General features: G+C 40.9%; 1 protein-coding gene and 1 long non-coding RNA gene across 2 annotated transcripts in view; one reads left to right on the top strand and one right to left on the bottom strand.

The window, feature by feature from the left end:
• LOC139025953 (uncharacterized) overlaps nt 1–18,928 on the top strand; it is a 62,933-nt gene that overhangs the window by 41,795 nt on the left and 2,210 nt on the right. The window lies entirely within an intron of this gene.
• The window catches only part of LOC112076218 (NLR family CARD domain-containing protein 3-like), a 72,409-nt gene that overhangs the window by 52,469 nt on the left and 1,012 nt on the right, over nt 1–18,928 (bottom strand). The gene's annotated exons all lie outside the window — the stretch shown is intronic.

The following is an 18,928-nucleotide window of genomic DNA, read 5'->3' as shown; positions in this document are numbered from 1 at the left end:
ACGCCCTCAACGAAGCCTCTACCCGGGTCGGCAGCACCCCCCCCAACTGATTAGCATAGCTAGCATAGCTTCACAAGTAGATAGTAGCATCTAAATATCATTAAATCACAAGTCCAAGACACCAGATGAAAGATACAGATCTTGTGATAAAAGCCACCATTCAGATTTTTAAAATGTTTTACAGGGAAGACAAAATATGTAAATCTATTAGCTAAACACCGTTAGCAAAATACACCACTATTCTAACTCCATCAGTTCTTAACTCCTTCAGGTGCTATCCACCAATTCGGCTCAACTAAGATATTGATAGCCAATAACCTATAAAAAAAACCATCAGAATGTACAGTCTGATAACATATTCATGGTATAGGATAGTTTTTGTTAGAAAAAAAGTGCATATTTCAGGTAGAAATCAACAGTTTACAATTGCACCCGACCATCAACAAATCGACTAGAATTACTAGATAGAGCAACGTGTATGACCAATTTACTCATCATAAAACATTTCATAAAAATAGACAAAGCATAGCAATGGAAAGAACCCAGTTCTTGTGATTTCTAAGACCATATTTCAGATTTTCTAAGCGTTTTTTCAGCGAAAACACAATAAATCGGATAAGTTAGCCAACCAACATGTGCAAACCGTTACCAGAGCATCGATTCCAGCCAAAGAGCGCTATAAACGTAATCACGCCACAAATATATTAATCTTTTCACTAACCTTCTCAGAATTCTTTCCGATGACACTCCTGTAACATCATTTTACAACATACATGATACAGTTTGTTCGAAAAGGTGCATATTTAAGCCATACAAAACCGTGGTTTTATACAATGGAAATAGTCACAACTCAAGCCTCAAAATGAGGAAGTCAGCTTTCAGAGTGATCTAGTTTAATCGAAAGCTAATCATATACTTGACTAAAAATACAGGGTTGACAGGAATCGAAGACAAATTAGTTCTTAATGCAACCGCTGATTTAACATTTTTAAAATTATCCTTACTTTTCAATACAGGGTTCGCCAAGTGAAGCTATACCAAACAAAATGGCGAAATATGCGTTTAAAATTTTCGACAGGAACAACGATTATTCATTTAAATATTGTTTACTTTGAGCTGTTCTTCCATCAGATTCTTGGGCAATGTATCCTTTCTATGTTATAAAACGTCTTTTGGTCGATAAGATGTCCTCTGTCCTTCGAAATATCCACTAACGATCGAACGGGACCCCAAAACGTGTCCAAAGTTTCAGAAGTGCACACAACAAAGAAATTCCTCAAAATCGCACTAAACGGATATAAATTGCTATAAAACGGTTCAAATTAACTACATTATGATGTTTTTAACAACTATAACGACTGAAACATTGACCGGAGAAATATTGCTGGTTAGACAAGGATTTGGAAATGAGGCAAGTCCGATGTCCTTCACGCTTTCAGGCGCGCGCGAGAAAGGGCGGTCCCTATACATTTTGTGGTTTTATAATGGCTGGGATTGTGCAATAGACTCCATTCAAAAACGTGATGACGTACAGACACCCAGAGGGAAGACGTAGGCAGTGTCGGTTTCTTCATAGCATTCACTGTCGCCTTTAAAAACAGACTCCAGATCAGGGGTAAAAATTTTCTGAAATCTGACCCCTGTCATGAAAAAGTGCTGTAGATATTGTTCTGTACCAACTCAGAGACAAAAATTCCAACTTCTATTAGAACTAGAAGGTGTTTTCTATCCATAATAACAATAATATGCATATTGTACGATCAAGAATTTAGCACGAGGCAGTTTAATTTGGAGACCCAAATATGCTAATGCGGAACAGCACCCCCTATAGTTGCAAGAAGTTATTAAACAATAAATCTTTATATTATCCACATTGTAACAAACTTATGGTTGCAAAACAGTACATTGTGTAACATTATGACGGTTTTATATTAAACAATTTCGGAGCCAAGGACAACATACCTTGCTAGCCGAAGGTCAGGCAAAAGAGAACGATAAAGGGGTATGGAAATACAGATAACCCGCGATGGCCAAACCAAAATATACAAAACTTTTACAATCACATGTATGTACAATATTGATATGAAAAAGTGTCTGTACACCAAATAAAAACATTAGCTATGCAGCTGTAATTAAATAAAAAATACACTGAATTATTATTATTATTATCAAATTATTAACATCCCCTCTTGACCTGGCCTATTTGAATTGGTCCTTGTGTGCAATTTGGTGCGTAATCTAGGGAACAACATCACACTGCTACACCAAACAACAGAAGCTCGTCAAAGGTAAGGCATGAATTATATTTTTATTTCTGCGTTTTGTGTCGCGCCTGCTGGGTTGAAATGTTTTCTCTCTTTTGTTTACTATAAGTGCTATGCTCAGATAATAGCATCGTATGCTTTCGCTGAAAAGCCTATTTGAATTCTGGCATGTTGGCTGGATTCACAACCAGTGTAGCTTTAATTTGGTATCTTTCATGTGTGATTTAATGAAAGTTTGATTTTATAGTAATTTTCATAGTAAATAATTTTAATTTGGCGCTGTGCATTTTCTCAGGCTTTTTGCCAAGTGAAACAGTAGCGTCTTGCCTAAAATCAGATTTTTGGATATAAATATGAACTTTACCGAACAAAATATACATGTATTGTGTAACATGAAGTCCTATGAGTGTCATCTGATGAAGATTATCAAAGGTTAGTGATTAATTTTATCTCTATTTCTGCTTTTTGTTAATGCTCTCTCAGCTGGAAAAAATGGCTGTCTTTTCTGTGACTTGGCTCATACCTAACATAATCGTTTGGTGTGCTTTCGTCGTAAAACCTTTTTGAAATCGGACGCTTTGGCTGGATTTACAACAAGTGTAGCTTTAAAATTGTGAAAAATACTTGTATGCTTGAGGAATTTAAAATTATGAGATTTCAGTTGTTTTTGAATTTGGCGCCCTGCAATTTCACTGGCTGTTGACGAGGTGGGACGATCCGTCCCACATACCCTAGAGAGGTTAACTTCTTATGGTGCAGGGCGGTGTCGGGCTCAATATGACAACAGCCCGTCCAAGTGCACCGCGCAAATTCAAAATATTATGTTTAGAAATATTTAACTTTCACACATTAAGTCCAATACAGCAAATGAAAGAATAAACATCTTGTGAATCCAGCCAACATGTCCGATTTTTTAATGTTTTACAGCGAAAACACCACGTATAATTATGTTAGCTCACCACCAAATACAAAAAAGCTCAGACATTTTTCACAGCACAGGTAGAATGCACAAAACCAACCCAAACTAAACCAAAGAACCAACCAAACTAACCAGAAACAAACTTCATCAGATGACAGTCTTATAACATGTTATACACATAAATCTATGTTTTGTTCAAAAAATTTGGCATATTTGAAGGTATAAATCATAGTTTTATACATTGCAGCTACTATCGGAACTAGCACCGAAGAGAGCTAGAACAATTACAGAGACCAAATTGAAATACCTAAAATACCTCATCATAAAACATTTCTGAAAATACAATGGTGTACAGCAAATGAAGGACAAAACATCTTGTGAATCCAGCCAATATTTCCGAATCTTTAAGTGTTTTACAGCGAAAACACAATATAGCATTATATTAGCTTACTACAATAGCCAACCACACAGCTACATTGATTCAAGGCAAACAGTAGCGATAGCGCCAAAACCAGCAAAAGATATTAATTATTTCACTAACCTTCATAAACTTAATCAGATGACAGTCCCTATAACATCATATTACACAATACATATATGGTTTGCGTTTGAAAATGTGCACATTTAGAGGCTGAAATCCGTGGTTATAACATTGTGAAAACTTAGCAACTTTTTCCCAGAATGTCCGGATATATTTCTGTCAACTCACCCTATTCTGACCAAATAACTTTCATAAATTTACTAAAAAATACATGTTTGTATAGGAAATGATAGGATACACTAGTTCTTTAAATTGCGTTAACAAGTTTCACAAAGCTCGCTGACTAGGGTATCTATTGTAACTTGTGAGTACTTGGGACAATGTTTGAGTGAGTGTCCATGTGCTCGCGCAGGTGCCTGAGAGCTGTGACTGCGCCAAGGGTTAACATAATGTGTGTTGTCTCTTCATGTGCAGGTATGTCTTTTATTTTGTCCGAATTACCTTCTGTATAATTTTACTTGTTTTGTATGGTGTGCTGTTGTGCATCGAATGTGTGCATGCAGCACCTGTTATTTCCTTTTGGCGCTCTTTTGCCTGACTTTCGGCTAGCAAGGTGCCTGAGAGCTGTGACTGCGCCAAGGGTTAACATAATGTGTGTTGTCTCTTCGTGTGCAGGGCAAATAAAAAATATTTCAACTAGCAGACCGTCAGTTGTGGCAGCGTCCTAATTAAAAGTACACAACGCAGAATGAACCACGCTACATTGGCACTCCAATTTGTCCCATAAACATCACAAATGGTCCTTTTGTTCGATTAATTCTGTCAACATATATCCAAAATGTCAATTTATTTGGCGCGTTTGATCCAGAAAAACACCGGTTCCAACTTGCTCAAACATGACGACAAAATATCTCAAAGGTTACCTGTAAAATTAGCCAAAAAATCTCAAACTACTTTTGTAATACAACTTTAGGTATTTTTTAACGTTAATAATCGATAAAATTGAAGACGGGATGATATGTGTTCAATACAGGATTAAAACTAAATGTTGCATGCCTTCTGTTTGATTGAAGCGCATGTCCAGGACACCTGGAGTGTCTCGACTTCAAGATGGCCGTATTTCTTCATTACACAAAGTAATAGCCTCAACCCATTTCTCATGACTGTTGACATCTAYTGGAAGCAGTAGGAACTGCAAACAATTCGCTTAGAAATCTGGTTTCCCAATGAAATCTCATTGAAAAGGAGAGTGACCTCAAAAAAAAAAAATCTGAACTGTTTGTCCTTGGGGTTTCACGTGTTAAATAAGTTTTGTTATACTCACAGACATGATCCAAACAGTTTTAGAAACTTCAGAGTGTTTTCTATGCAAATCTACTAATAATATGCATATCTTATCTCCTGGGGATGATTAACTGGCGGTTGAATTTGGGTAAGCTTTTCATCCAAACGTGAAAATGCTGCCCCCTACCCTAGAGAAGTTAAGGCCATTTTTCTGGGATTAAAGCTCAAAAACGAAAATAGAGCGCTAATTTGACTGCTTCACCTCAAAGTACATGAACCTACGGTGTAAGGAAAAAAAGAACCAGCCATTTATCTATCGTAATTTAAGAGAAATCGTACAATGTACAATTGGTGATGTTCAAAGATAAGTGTTTTTTCCCCAAAAAAAGTTACAGATCCAGTTGCKGCATGTTCAGACGAATCCGTTAAGGTGGGTTTCGGAACTCTACATAATTTCTGATATTTTCTGATATTTTCTGAAATAACACTCAATCATTCAACCCTCTATAAATCAGTCAGTTCTTAACGTAAAGACTTAAAACTCAGAATTCTGTAAGAACCTACCCCAAGGAGGATATGTGTTCACTTTACATACATTGCCTGCTCCCCTAAATTCAACCTGAAGCCTATGTGAGCTATGAATGCCTTATGAACCTGTCTTCGATGACAATTCATCAGGCCACTATGAGGTCTACCTGTTTTGATTCTAAGCTTCCGGAAGTGGTTAAAATCACCCTAAAGGTGTTTTGATGTACCAAAGCTGCAGTTTGTGAATATCACTGCACTCAACAATATGTAAATCAGTCAATTCTTAACCTTTCTGAATCACCCATCCCGGATCCGGGATAATTGTCATCAGAAACGCTGACTAGCATAGCCTAGCCTAGCGCCACAGGTATATAATATAATATAATTTCATAAAATCACAAGTGCAATATTGCAAAACACAGCTTAGCCTTTTGTTAATCCATCTGTCGTCTCAGATTTTGAAATTAACCTTTACAGCGAAAGCAATACAAGCGTTTMTGTAAGTTTATCGATCGCTCGACAAAACAATAAGTACACCTAGCATCAGGTAACTTGGTCACGAAAATCAGAAAAGCAATGAAATTACTTGTTTACCTTTGATGATCTTCCCGAGTTTTCACTCACGAGACTCCCAGTTAGACAACAAATGTTCCTTTTGTTCCTTAAACATATTTTTTATATCCAAATACCTCCGTTTGATGCGTTATGCCCAGGAATCCACCGGAAAGAGCGCTCGCGACAACGGCGACAAAAATCCCAAATTATATCCATAATGTCCACAGAAACTGTCAAACGTTTTTTTATAATCCATCTTCAGGGTGTGTTTCAAATATCTATTCGATAATATATCACCGGGACAGTTGGCTTTTCACCAGGACAGGGAGGAACAATGGCCGCCTTTCTCTGTTACGCAGAACTCACTCTGAGAGCCCCCACCTATCCACTTACGCAATGTGCCCTTTCACGCTCATTCTTCAAAATAAAAGCCTGAAACTATGTCTAAAGGCTGTTGACACCTCAGGGAAGCCATAGAAAAAGACGTCTGGTTGATATCCCTTTCAATGGGCAATAGGGATGCTTAGGAACAGAGAGGTTTCAAAAACAGGGTCACTTTCCTGATTGGATTTTCCCCAGGTTTTAGCCTGCAATATCAGTTCTGTTTAACTCACAGACACAATTTTTACAGTTTTGGAAACTTCAGAGTGTTTTCTATCCTAATCTGACACTTATATGAATATTCTAGTTTCGGGGGCTGAGAAATAGGCAGTTTCAAATGGGTAGCTTTTTTTAGCCAAAAACAAAAATACTGCCCCTAAACTTAACGTAAATATTTAACTTCTTCTGGCTGCAAGCCTCAGTCGGATCAATATGACAACAGCCACTTCAAGTGCAGGGTGCGAAATTAAAAATATATATTTTTAGAAATATTTAACTTTCACACATTAACAAGTCCAATACAGCAATGAAAGGTACACATCTTGTGAATCCAGCCAACATGTCCGATTTTTAAAAGTTTTACAGCGAAAACAGCACGTATATTTTATGTTAGCTCACACCAATACAAAAAAGGACAGACATTTTTCACAGCACAGGTAGCATGCACAAAGCCAACCTAACTAACCAAGAACCAACCAAACTAACCAACAAACAACTTCATCAGATGACAGTCTTATAACATGTTATCTATAAATCTATGTTTTGTTCGAAAAAAGTGCATTATTTCAGGTATAAATCATAGTTTACATTGCAGCTACAATCAAGAAATTGCACCGAAAGCAGACAGAATAATTACAGGACACCAACGTCAAATACCTAAATACTCATCATAAAACATTTTCTGAAAAATACATAGTGTACAGCAATGAAAGACAGGCATCTTGTGATTCCAGACAATATTTCCGATTTCTTAATTGTTTTACAGCGAAAACACAATATAGCGTTATATTAACTTACCACAATAGCAGAAACACAAAGCCATTCCCAGCAGCAAAAGTTAGCGATCGTAACAAACCAGCAAAAGATATATAATTTTGACTAACCTTGATATGCTTCATCAGATGACAGTCCTATAACATCAGGTTATACATACACTTATGTTTTGTTCGAAAATGTGCATATTTAGAGCTGAAATCAGTGGTTATACATTGTGCTAACGTAGCTACTTTTTCCCACAACGTCCAGATATTTTTCTGACACTTTTCTGACACACATATTCTGACCAAATAGCTATTCATAAACATAACTAAAAATTACATGTTGTATAGGAAATGATAGATACACTAGTTCTTAATGCAATCGCCGTGTTAAGAATTCTAAAATAACTTCATTACGACATAAGGCTTACGTTATGGCAGCGAGTGCCCAAAACCTGGGCGCAAAACTAATAGTACACAGTTCGACAGATATATGAAATAGCATCATAAAATACTTTTGCTGATCTTCCATCAGAATTGTTGTACAAGAGGTCCTTTGTCAAGAAACAATTGTTGTTTGGATTTAGAACGTCCTTTTTCCCTCTTGAATTAGCAAGCGCACTAGCCAAGTGGCGCGAAGCTCTCCTTCCTGAACAAAGGCACGCAACGCAACACGCCTAACGTCCCGAATAAATTTCAATAGTCTAATAAAACTATATTGAAAAACATACTTTACGATGATATTGTCACATGTATCAAATAAAATCAAAGCCGGAGATAGTAGTCGCCTATAACGACAGCTGTACAGAAGGCAATCCCCGGTTCCTTCTCGCGCCTTCCTGAAAACAGGAAATGGGTGACACGTCATTCCAAGAGGATTTATTCCAACTCAGACCAAGATAAACACTCCATTTCTTCTCTCACTGCCTCTTGACATCTAGGGGAAGGTGTATGACGTGCATGTATACTAATACGTATCATGCCCATTTATAGGCAGGACCTAGAACAGAGCATAGTTTTCAGACTTTCCACTTCCTGGTCAGGAAGTTTGTGCCAAATGAGTTCTGTTTTACTCACAGATATAATTCAAACGGTTTTAGAAACTATAGAGTGTTTTCTATCCAATAGTAATAATAATATGCATATTGTACGAGCAAGAATTGAGTACGAGGCCGTTTGAAATGGGCACCTTTTATCTGGCTACTCAATACTGCCCCTGCAGCCCAAACAGGTTAAACTCAGGATTCTGTAAAAGCCTATCCCAGTGAGGATATATGTGTAATTTTCGCTTCCTATGCCAACATGAAGTGCCTTAAATTGTGGTCATAGGGGCTGTTTCGAAGGGTTAAAGAAGTCACATCTTTCCAAAACTTCATATGTGTGATTAGGCAACCCTCATGAACTGTAAATCAGTCATGTCTCCCATCCGATTTCCAAGAAAAACTCACACACACACACACACACACACAGCAAGGACGAAGTGAGACAATGTGGGGCTTACAGACACACAGAGCCTGCAATAGTTACCTTCGTTCGAACTATCAAAGAACCGTCAGACCTACAGCTCTGAAACTTTAGAAACCTGTTCTAGAGCTCAAGTCGATAGTGCGTGGTGAGTTATGTGGCTCTAGAATGTTCTCAGACTGAGAAACAGCCTCGTACATTTGCAATAACTTCAATTAACATTGACCACAAAATGAAGACATTTAGAAAAGTCCCAGAATCGCAAGATTTGGTGCATTGAAACTGCCTTGACCCATAGAGACAGACCCCAACGTTTCTGTCCAATAGCTCATTCAAGGACCCCGTAGCAATGCCAGGAAAATGTGGATTTTCAGCACCAATTAAGGTCGCTGCTCGGGCTCCAAATTATCTATTGAGCCAAAAATTGGGATTTGGGGGTCGCCTCAGCTAGGCCTACACATAATGTCAGAACTGGACCCGCAGCTTGAACGTAACTACGTGTTTTATGTTTTTATTATGGTTTAAACAGAAGGTGCTGGTAATTTTGGTCCTGCTCTGAAATATGTGATAGTTGGCTTCTAAACGAGTTGGAAAAAGTGGGTGTGATGTCAGTTTGTATCAGTTTGGTGTCAGAATGATATCTAATTGACTGATGGACAGTGACTTGCTGGCTGACTTTTGTCCATTTGCAATATGTTTAAACAGTGATAGACAATCACCAAATTGACATTCTGAAATCAACACCAACGAGCGATGGAGAGGAACCAGAATCACTGGTCCAATTCGCACACTTATCAAGAGAACATCGCTGGTCATCCCTACTGCCTCTGATCTGGTGGACTCACTAATCACAAATGCTTTGTTTTTAAATTATGTCTGAGTGGAGTGTGACCCTGGCTATCCGTAAAATAAAATAACAAGAAAATTGTGCCGTCTGATTTGCTTAATATAAGGAATTTTAAATTATCACTACCTTACTTTAAGTATATTTTAGCAATTATATTTACTTTTGATACTTAATTATATTCAAACCAAATACTTTTAGACTTTTACTGAAGTAGTATTTTACTGGGTGACTTTTACTTTTACTTGAGTCATGTTCTATGAAGGAATCTTTACTTTTACTCCAGTTTGAGAATTGAGTTCTGTTTACACCACTGTTCTAACGTTACACATGAGACACAGTTTCAACAGACATTCTGGAACTGCGTCGGCTACAAAGTTACTTTACATTTCATATTTATGTGGGCAAAACATGAGATTACATCTCCTCCATTCCAGGGAGTGCACACACACACACACACACACACACACACACACACACACACACACACACACACACACAACAACACACACACACACACACACACCCACATACACACACACACACACACACACAGGGAGGGAACGTTGTGTTTGTTTAATATTGTTTTAGGACTATGAATATGGAAAAAAGGATTAGCCTATGGATTATGAAAACAACAAACATAAATGTGAAAATGGAGAGGAGAAATTACTAGAGAACAGTGTTGTTTAACTCACTGACCACGATCCATGAGTTCTTCTTACCTTTGTTCAGTAGAAAAGTCTCCCTCTCTAAAGTGTTGAGGTTGATCCATAGACCGGTCACTCTTCATGGACACAAGCTTGGTACAGGGGAGGCTGGTCCTTTCCGCTTGATTGGTCTTCAACACAACAGAGACAAACATTACATCTCTCATCTACTCTGAGCTCAGATGGGGAAACATAGGAAGAATTTCATTCCAAAATGCTATATATCCATTTCATAAATGTTTGTAAATTTGCTTTTATTGTTTTAAAGAAATTATGAAAGAGATTGGTGTTTTTTCATTATCTAATCATGGCATGGGATTGTTCAATGACATATGTATTTGCTTAAAATCTATTACTTGATGTTTTCATTCAGAGAGACAAATATTATGATTTTTTGCTAAATGCTATATATCTGGCCTCCTTAGAGAAATTAGTAGTACTGCTAGGTTTTATACAGTCAAATGCGGGTGGCGCAGTGGTCTAGGGCCCTGCATCGCAGTGCTAGCTGCGCCACCAGAGTCTCTGGGTTCGCGCCCAGGCTGGGCTGGGTTCGCGCTCTGTCGCAGCCGGCCGCGTCCGTGGGGCGACACACAATTGGCATAGCGTCGTCCTGGTTAGGGAGGGTTTGGCCTGTAGGGATATCCTTGCCTCAGTATGTAAKAWTTTTTTTTWATAAAATGTATGCACTCTACTGTAAGTTGCTCTGGAAAAGAGCGTCTGCTAAATGACTAAAATGTAAATGTAAAATGTCAAATGTGACCGACCGGCTTGATTCAGTCTTATTCAGCAAAATTTGAAATCATGTTTTGACATTGGATAGAAGTACAGACTCAGAGCTAGAAAATGGTATATCATACACTACAGTTGAGGAACAATGGGAAAGTCATTCTGCTTTGAAAGATTATAAACTTGTAACCTCCCTTTTGAGAAAATGGCCTTTAAATGTTTTGGTATCTACTGCAGAGCTCTTCTTTGCCTACAGGGCTGTTACTTTGGGAGATAATGTCACCCATCTAAATAAACCTTTTTTACATATATAATTAACTAAATGTATGGTGTTTTGGTGTATGTCAGTTTCATTGTTTGTTATGATAAAAAGTGCTTTTTTTGGTGATAAAATGAACTAGAAAATGTTATATTTTCCAATTTTAAGTAATTACTACTTTAGTAAGGAATTACACATTATTCAGTACTACTGCAGTTGCTACATAATTCCAATAGATGGCAGCATAAGACCACAAATTATATTTCAGATGATTAGTTTAGTTCTCTCCCTGGATGCACCACCACTCTACCTACTTTAGTCAAGAAAAACGTGTTTCCCAGAACTTTCAATGTCAAATTCATCAACCAGCATCGAGCCGCTCTGCCTTCTCGAGCAAGCGAGGGGCATGTTGAGGTAAATTTACTAACCGGGAGGGTTGCATGATGTAATTTATTGGCGGGCTGGAAGACGCACTCCTGTCTTTTCTATTCCGAGGTTGTTTACTCACAATATCAGATATTAAGATTCTTTTTTATAATGCATGTATACTAAGGTTGAGCTTCTGACTACGTCAGATCTACAAATCAATGATCTAGACCTATCCATTTGGGTTGCAACTCAGTGAACCTGCGTAGCATTGACTCAATTCAATGCCTACGAATGAACATTTCGATGCATATCAAATTACCCAGCAGCCATTAGGAAACACCGAGTCGTCCCAAAAAAGGGTAATTTCTTAATAAAAAAATGTCTTCTGGTTAATTAAATCGGCCACATCTTGAAAAGGAAGACAGGGACATGCGTTTGGTTTAGGTTGTATACCTTTTTCTGAAAACAAATATGGTTAACCATGACCAGAAAAGGCTTATTGTTTTATGGCTATGCGGCAGGCAGTGAATTTAACTAACTATTATCCAAATGTGTAGGCAAACAGTGAATTTTCACAAAGTAGCTGTAACCCTGTTAATAATAAGTTACCTGAGGTCAGTGTTAATGGTAAATGCTGATAGAAGGTGAGTTGGTGCCACAGTGCTCAATAATACTAGTAGGAGCTGGCAGGGTGAAAAAATGACCTGAAATGAGGTCTGTTTTTTCACAATTACCTCATAACTAGGGACGTAATGTAATATTATGAAACTGGGCTCCATGGTGGATGCAATAATATTCAAAAGTTCGGTACTGTCACGTTCCTGACCTGTTTTCTGTTAGTTTTGTATGTGTTAGTTGGTCAGGACATGAGTTTGGGTGGGCAGTCTATGTTTTCTGTTTCTATGTTTGTTTAGGGTTGCCTGGTATGGCTCTCAATTAGAGGCAGGTGTTTGGCGTTTCCTCTAATTGATAAGTCATCATTTAAAGGTAGGTTGTTTCAATTGTTTGTTGTAGGTGGTTGTCTCCTGTGTCTGTGTATGTCGTTGCGCCACACGGGACTGTTGTCGGTTGTTTGTTTTTTTTCGGTTTATGTAGTCTGTTCCTGTTTCATGCGTTCTTCGTTATATGTAAGTTCTTATGTTCAGGTGCGTCTACGTCGTTTGTTTTTGTTAATTAATCAAGTATAGTTCGTTTTTTGTCTCGTTGTTTTGTCGTGTCTAATAAATATCATGTCTAAGTATCACGCTGCGTTCTGGTTCAATCCATGCTCCTCCTCTTCGGATGAAGAGGAAGAGGAGAACCGTTACAGAACCACCCACCATTCCAGAACCAAGCAGCGGACCACGAACTGTGGTCCACTAAACAGGAATCCTGGACATGGGATGAAAGTATTGGAGGGAAAAGGACACTGGGCTCACATTGGGGAATATCGCCGCGCTCGTGAGGAGATGGAAGCAGCGAGAGCCCAGAGCGTGGTATGAGGAGGCAGCATTGAGACGTGGCTGGAAGCCGGAGAATCAAGCTCAAAACGGGAGATATGAAGGTACGCGGCTAGCAAGGAAGCCCGAGAAGAAACCCCAAAAATGTATTGGGAGGGGCTAAGAGGTAGTGGGCCAAGGGCAGGTAGGAGACCTGCGCCCACTTCCCAGGCTAACCGTGGAGAGCGGGAGTACGGGCAGACGCCGTGTTACGCAGTAGAGCGCACGGTGTCTCCTGTACGTGTGCATAGCCCGGTGCGGGTTATTCCACCCTCCCCGCACTGGTAAGGCTAGATTGAGCATTGAGCCAAGGCCATGAAGCCGGCTCTACATAATCTGGCCACCAGTACGTCTCCTTGGGCCGGCTTACATGGCACCAACCTTACGCATGGTGTCCCCGGTTCCCTACATAGCCCGGTGCGGGTTATTCCACCTCCCCGCACTGGTCGGGCGACGGGAGCATTCAACCAGGTAAGGTTGGGCAGGCTCAATGCTCAAGGAGCCAGTACGCTTGCACGGTCCGGTATTTCCGGCGCTACCTCCCTGCCCCAGCCCAGTACCACCAGTGCATACACCACGCACCAGGCTTCCAGTGCGTTTTCAGAGCCTGTTCCTCCTCCACGCACTCTTCCTATGGTGCGTGTCTCCAGCCCAGTGCCTCCAGTTCCGGCACCACGCACTAAGCCACCTGTGGTCTCCAGAGCCCTGTACACCACTGTTCCTTCTCCCCGTACTCGTCCTGATGTGCGTGCCTCAGCCCGGTGCCACCAGTGCCGTACCATGCACCAGGCAATAGTACGCTTTGAGAGTCCAGTGTGCCCTGTCCCTGCTCCCCGCACTCGCCCTGATGGCGTGCCCTCAGCCCGGTACCTCCAGTTCCGGTACCACGCACCAGGCCTATAGTGCGCATTGAGAGTCCAGTGTGCCTTGTTGTTGTTCCTCGCACTAGCCTGAAGGTGCGTGTCCTTAGCCCGGTGCCTCCAGTTCCGCACCACGCACCAGATCTACAGTGCGTCTCATCCGGCCAGAGCCATCCGTTTCACCAGCGCCATCTGAGCCATCCGTCTCCCCAGTGCCGTCTGAGCCATCGTCTGCCCAGTGCCGTCTGAGCCATCCGTCTGCCCAGTGCCGTCTGACCATCCGTCTGCCAGTGCCTCTGAGCCATCCGTCTGTCCCGAGCCATTAGAGCAGCCCGTCTGTCCCGAGCCGTCAGAGCCGTTAGTCAGTCAGGAGCCGCTAGAGCCATTCGTCAGTCAGGATCTGCCAGAGCGCCAACCAGACAGGATCTGCCAGAGCCGCCAACCAACAGGACTGCCAGAGCCGCCAACCAGACAGGATCTGCCAGAGCGGCCAACCAGACAGGATCTGCCAGAGCGGCCAACAGACAGGATCTGCCAAGCCGCCAGCCAGACAGGATCTGCCAGAGCCGTCAGCCAGCCATGAGCGTCCAGAGCCGTCAGCCAGCTGAGCGTCCAGAGCGTCAGCAGCCATGAGCGCAGACCGTCAGCCAGCCATGAGCGTCCAGAGCCGCAGCCAGCCATGAGCGTCCAGAGCGTCAAGCCAGACAGGATCTGCCAGAGCCGTCAGCCAGCCATGAGCGTCCAGGCCGTCAGCCAGCCATGAGCGTCCAGAGCCGTCAGCCAGCCATGAGCGTCCAGAGCGTCAGCCAGCCATGAGCGTCCAGAGCCGTCAGCCAGCCATGAGCGTCCAGAGCGTAGCCAGACAGGATCTGCCAGAGCCGTCAGCAGCCATGAGCGTCCAGAGGCCGTCACCAGCCATGAGCGTCCAGAGCCGTCAGCCAGCCATGAGCGTCCAGAGCCGTCAGCCAGCCATGAGCGTCCAGAGCCGTCAGCCAGCCATGAGCGTCCAGAGCCGTCAGCCAGCCATGAGCGTCCAGAGCCGTCAGCATCATGAGCGTCCAGAGCCGTCAGCCAGCCATGAGTGTCCAGAGCCGTCAGCTAGTCATGAGCGTCCAGAGCTGCCATGTATCCAGAACTGCCCTCAGTCCAGAGCTGTCTCTCTGTCCGGAGCTGCCCTTCAGTCCGGAGTTGCCCCTCTATCCTGAGCTACCTCTCTATCTCTGACCTACCTCTCTGTCTTGAGCTATCTCTCTGTATTGAGCTACCTTATTCCTGGTGCTGCCCCTTATTTTGAAGTTACTATTAAGTTAAGTAGGTTGTAATAGGAGGGTGGTCATTTTAAGGGGCGTAAGCTGGATTGACTATGGTGGGGTGGGGACCTCGCCCAGAGCCTGAGCCACCACCGTGGTCAGACACCCACCCAGACCCTCCCTAGACTTTTTGGTGGTGCGTTCGGAGTACGCACCTTGAGGGGGGGGTATGTCACGTTCCTGACCTGTTTTCTGTTAGTTTTGTATGTGTTAGTTGGTCAGGACGTGAGTTTGGGTGGGCAGTCTATGTTTTCTGTTTCTATGTTTGTTGTTGGTGTTTGGCGTTTCCTCTAATTAGAGTCTATTAAGGTAGGTTGTTTCACATTGTTTGTTGTGGGTGGTTGTCTCCTGTGTCTGTGTATGTCGTTGCGCCACACGGGACGTTGTCGGTTTTGTTTGTTGTTTTTTCGGTTTATGTAGTCTGTTCCTGTTTCATGCGTTCTTCGTTATATGTAAGTTCTTATGTTCAGGTGCGTCTATGTCGTTTGTTGTTTGTAGTTAATCAAGTATAGTTCGTTTTTGTCTTCGTTGTTTTGTCGTGTCTAAATAAATATCATGTCTAAGTATCCACGCTGCGTCTTGGTTCAATCCATGCTCCTCCTCTTCGGATGAAGAGGAAGAGAGAACCGTTACAGGTACTTGGACACAGAGGGGTTACAACAGAGGGGTTAAAACACTAAAGTTACCGTCCATTTAGTGAAGAGAGGAGAACCGGACAGAGGTAGCCAGCATCCGTCAACGAGAGAGGGAGAAGCCCTCCACGGGATTTAACAGGGAGGAAAGAAAATACGGGGAGCTCCAATCGATCCACAAGAAATGCAGAATGATGATGGTTGAGTAGCTAGCTAGCTTACCAAGCTGTACCGGACTAGCTAGGATAACTAGGATGCTGCTGGTATTAGTAGCTAGCTAGCTTACCTAGCCTGTACCGGACTAGCTTGGGATAATCTAGGATGCTGCTGGTATAGTAGCTAGCTAGCTTACCTAGCTGTACCGACTAGCTTGGATAACTAGGATGCTGCTGGTTATAGTAGCTAGCTACTACCTAGGATGTACCGACTAGCTAGGATAAATAGGATGCTGTGAGTAGATAGCTAGCTAGCTTACCTAGCTGTACCGACAGCTTGGATAACTAGGATGCTGCTGGTAGAGTAGCTAGCTAGCTTACCTAGCTGTACCGACAACTAGGATAACTAGGATGCTGCTTGTAGAGTAGCTAGCTAACTTACCTAGCTGTATCGACTAGCTAGGGATAACTAGGATGCTCTGGTATAGTAGCTAAGCTAGCTTACCTAGATATACCGACTAGCTAGGATAACTAGGATGCCTGCTGGTTAGAGTAGCTAGCTAGCTTTTGCCTTTAGCTGTACAACTAGATAGGATAACTAGGATGCTGCTGGTATAGTAGCTAGCTAGCTTAACTAGCTTTTTTTTCTTTTTTTCAATGTCATTAGCCTACTTTCTTCCAATATTTTCATCATTGAGTGATATTCATTTCAACAGTAATAATTGATTGAGCCATCCAGTTGTGGTTAAGAAAACGTGTACATATAGGGGCGTTGCCTAGTAACCGTCACTGTAAAACATAAATTATCATGAACGCGCCTTGCTTACACCGGATTTAGCTACGACTAGTTTTATTTTTGGTTGGTGCAACAGTTTTTTTTATATATTTTTATTTTTTATTATTTTATTATGAACACAAATACAAAAAAAAACAGAAATATACAAACAAGAGTACATAAACCTAACAGACGGGTATTACATATCAAGATTCATTTTCAATTTGTTAAATACTTTTATGGTGCATAATTGCTTTTTTGTTTTTACATTTACTGATCATTTCAAAATACTATTTAAATTCTATCTTAAATAATGTAAGGGGTTTGTTCTCCGTCTACTTCATTTTATAGACAAAGAATCTTCCATGAAAAATAAAAAATGAACAATGAAAATTAAATCAGGGTCCATATCATTTGGATCAAAATTAAACATAATATCAGATTAACATGAATAGTTGTTTATTTTAAAATAAAATCTTCTGACATAAGAACAGTCCAAAAATAAATGGTCAAGAGTCTCTGGGTCACAACCACAAAATACACATTTGTTGTCAATAGCTATGTTACATCTGTGTATAATAAAGGTCCTTACAGGGTAGATTCTATAAATTAATTTGTATGATACTTCTTTCACCTTATTAGATATACAATATTTACCAGATAACAACGAAACTTTGTTCCAATTCACTTGTCCTAGGGCTGCATTCCAGTACATTTTAGCAGAGGGAATAGTAACATATTGACATAGTTTCCTTATATACATGTTATTACATMTATAGTTTAAAATGTCAATTCCTTCTAATTGTATTGAGGCTACAAAATCCTCAACAGTTGCACTTGGAGTATTGTTATATTCTCCTAAAAGAAGAATAGCACCTTTAGGGACAGCTCTAACAACTATTTACTCCTCAGGAGTGAATGTAACATTGTGTGTTCTAATAAATTCTGGATAATCATATAGTTGTCCATCGTTATTCAATAATTGTTGAATCAGGTGTCTCAACACCTGTAGTGAACTCCGTCGTTATTCCCCAAGATCACCTCAGCCAACTCTGCGCGAAACCGGGACATATGCTTGGCGCCACACGCGAACGGGGACGCGGACAGTTCTGTACGGGGACGCGGACAGTTTCAGAACGCGGACATGAGCAGTGCAACACAATCAACTAAACCCAGGTCTTTACAGTGGGTTACATTAGTAATATTCATTTATTATTTTATAACAAAACATCATACGTTTTTTATTACAAATGTTTTGAGATCTGGGCCCATATCCACAAAGTGTCTCAGAGTAGAAAATTGGTTGTAAGTGCTGAGAATAAGAATTTTACACTTATTGTATAGAATTGAAAGCTATGCATGAAGTTCTAGTCCCACCTAGTCAGCAGATATTTAGGACACCTTGTGAGCTGTCCTAAGTAGTTAAGAGTTAACAGCAGGTGTCCTTGATAATACTATAGGAATAATGGCAGTGAGTCAGTGGTTCCTGAGCCACATGTAATTGCTTTTGAGTAGTTGGAAAAATAATGTTTCTATATTTCTAATGATCAACATCTATAATAATATGACTACATGCAACAGTGTGTGTTGTGCTTTTGGCAATGATTTATGTATAATATGTATATATATATTATATTATGTATTTGTATTACCATGTATGTCTGGATAGCTTATTGTCTTCATTTTGGCAGATTAACTCATGCTTTATTTCTGAAGATTAACTTCAGGTTTTCGCCCAGCGGCTAAGGAGTTGGAGCTGGGGCAGGAGTTGGACCTGTGGCTGAAAGATGGCTGGTTCGAATCCCAGGCGCTGGAAAAAACAGGCGGAATTGATCTGACCACTGGAGGGCTGGCTGGGTTCACATCCTCAAAACATTCGCCTTCGTTTTGATCAGAACTCTTAGAGGTTCTTCTTCACTGAACCCAATAAATATATAAGACTTTTAGTGGTTTTCAT

Source organism: Salvelinus sp. IW2-2015, unplaced genomic scaffold (genome assembly GCF_002910315.2).
Source record: "Salvelinus sp. IW2-2015 unplaced genomic scaffold, ASM291031v2 Un_scaffold3631, whole genome shotgun sequence".
Taxonomy (NCBI): domain Eukaryota; kingdom Metazoa; phylum Chordata; class Actinopteri; order Salmoniformes; family Salmonidae; genus Salvelinus; species Salvelinus sp. IW2-2015.
The sequence above is the reverse complement of the archived record's forward strand: the minus strand, read 5'-3'. Positions and strand labels throughout refer to the sequence as shown.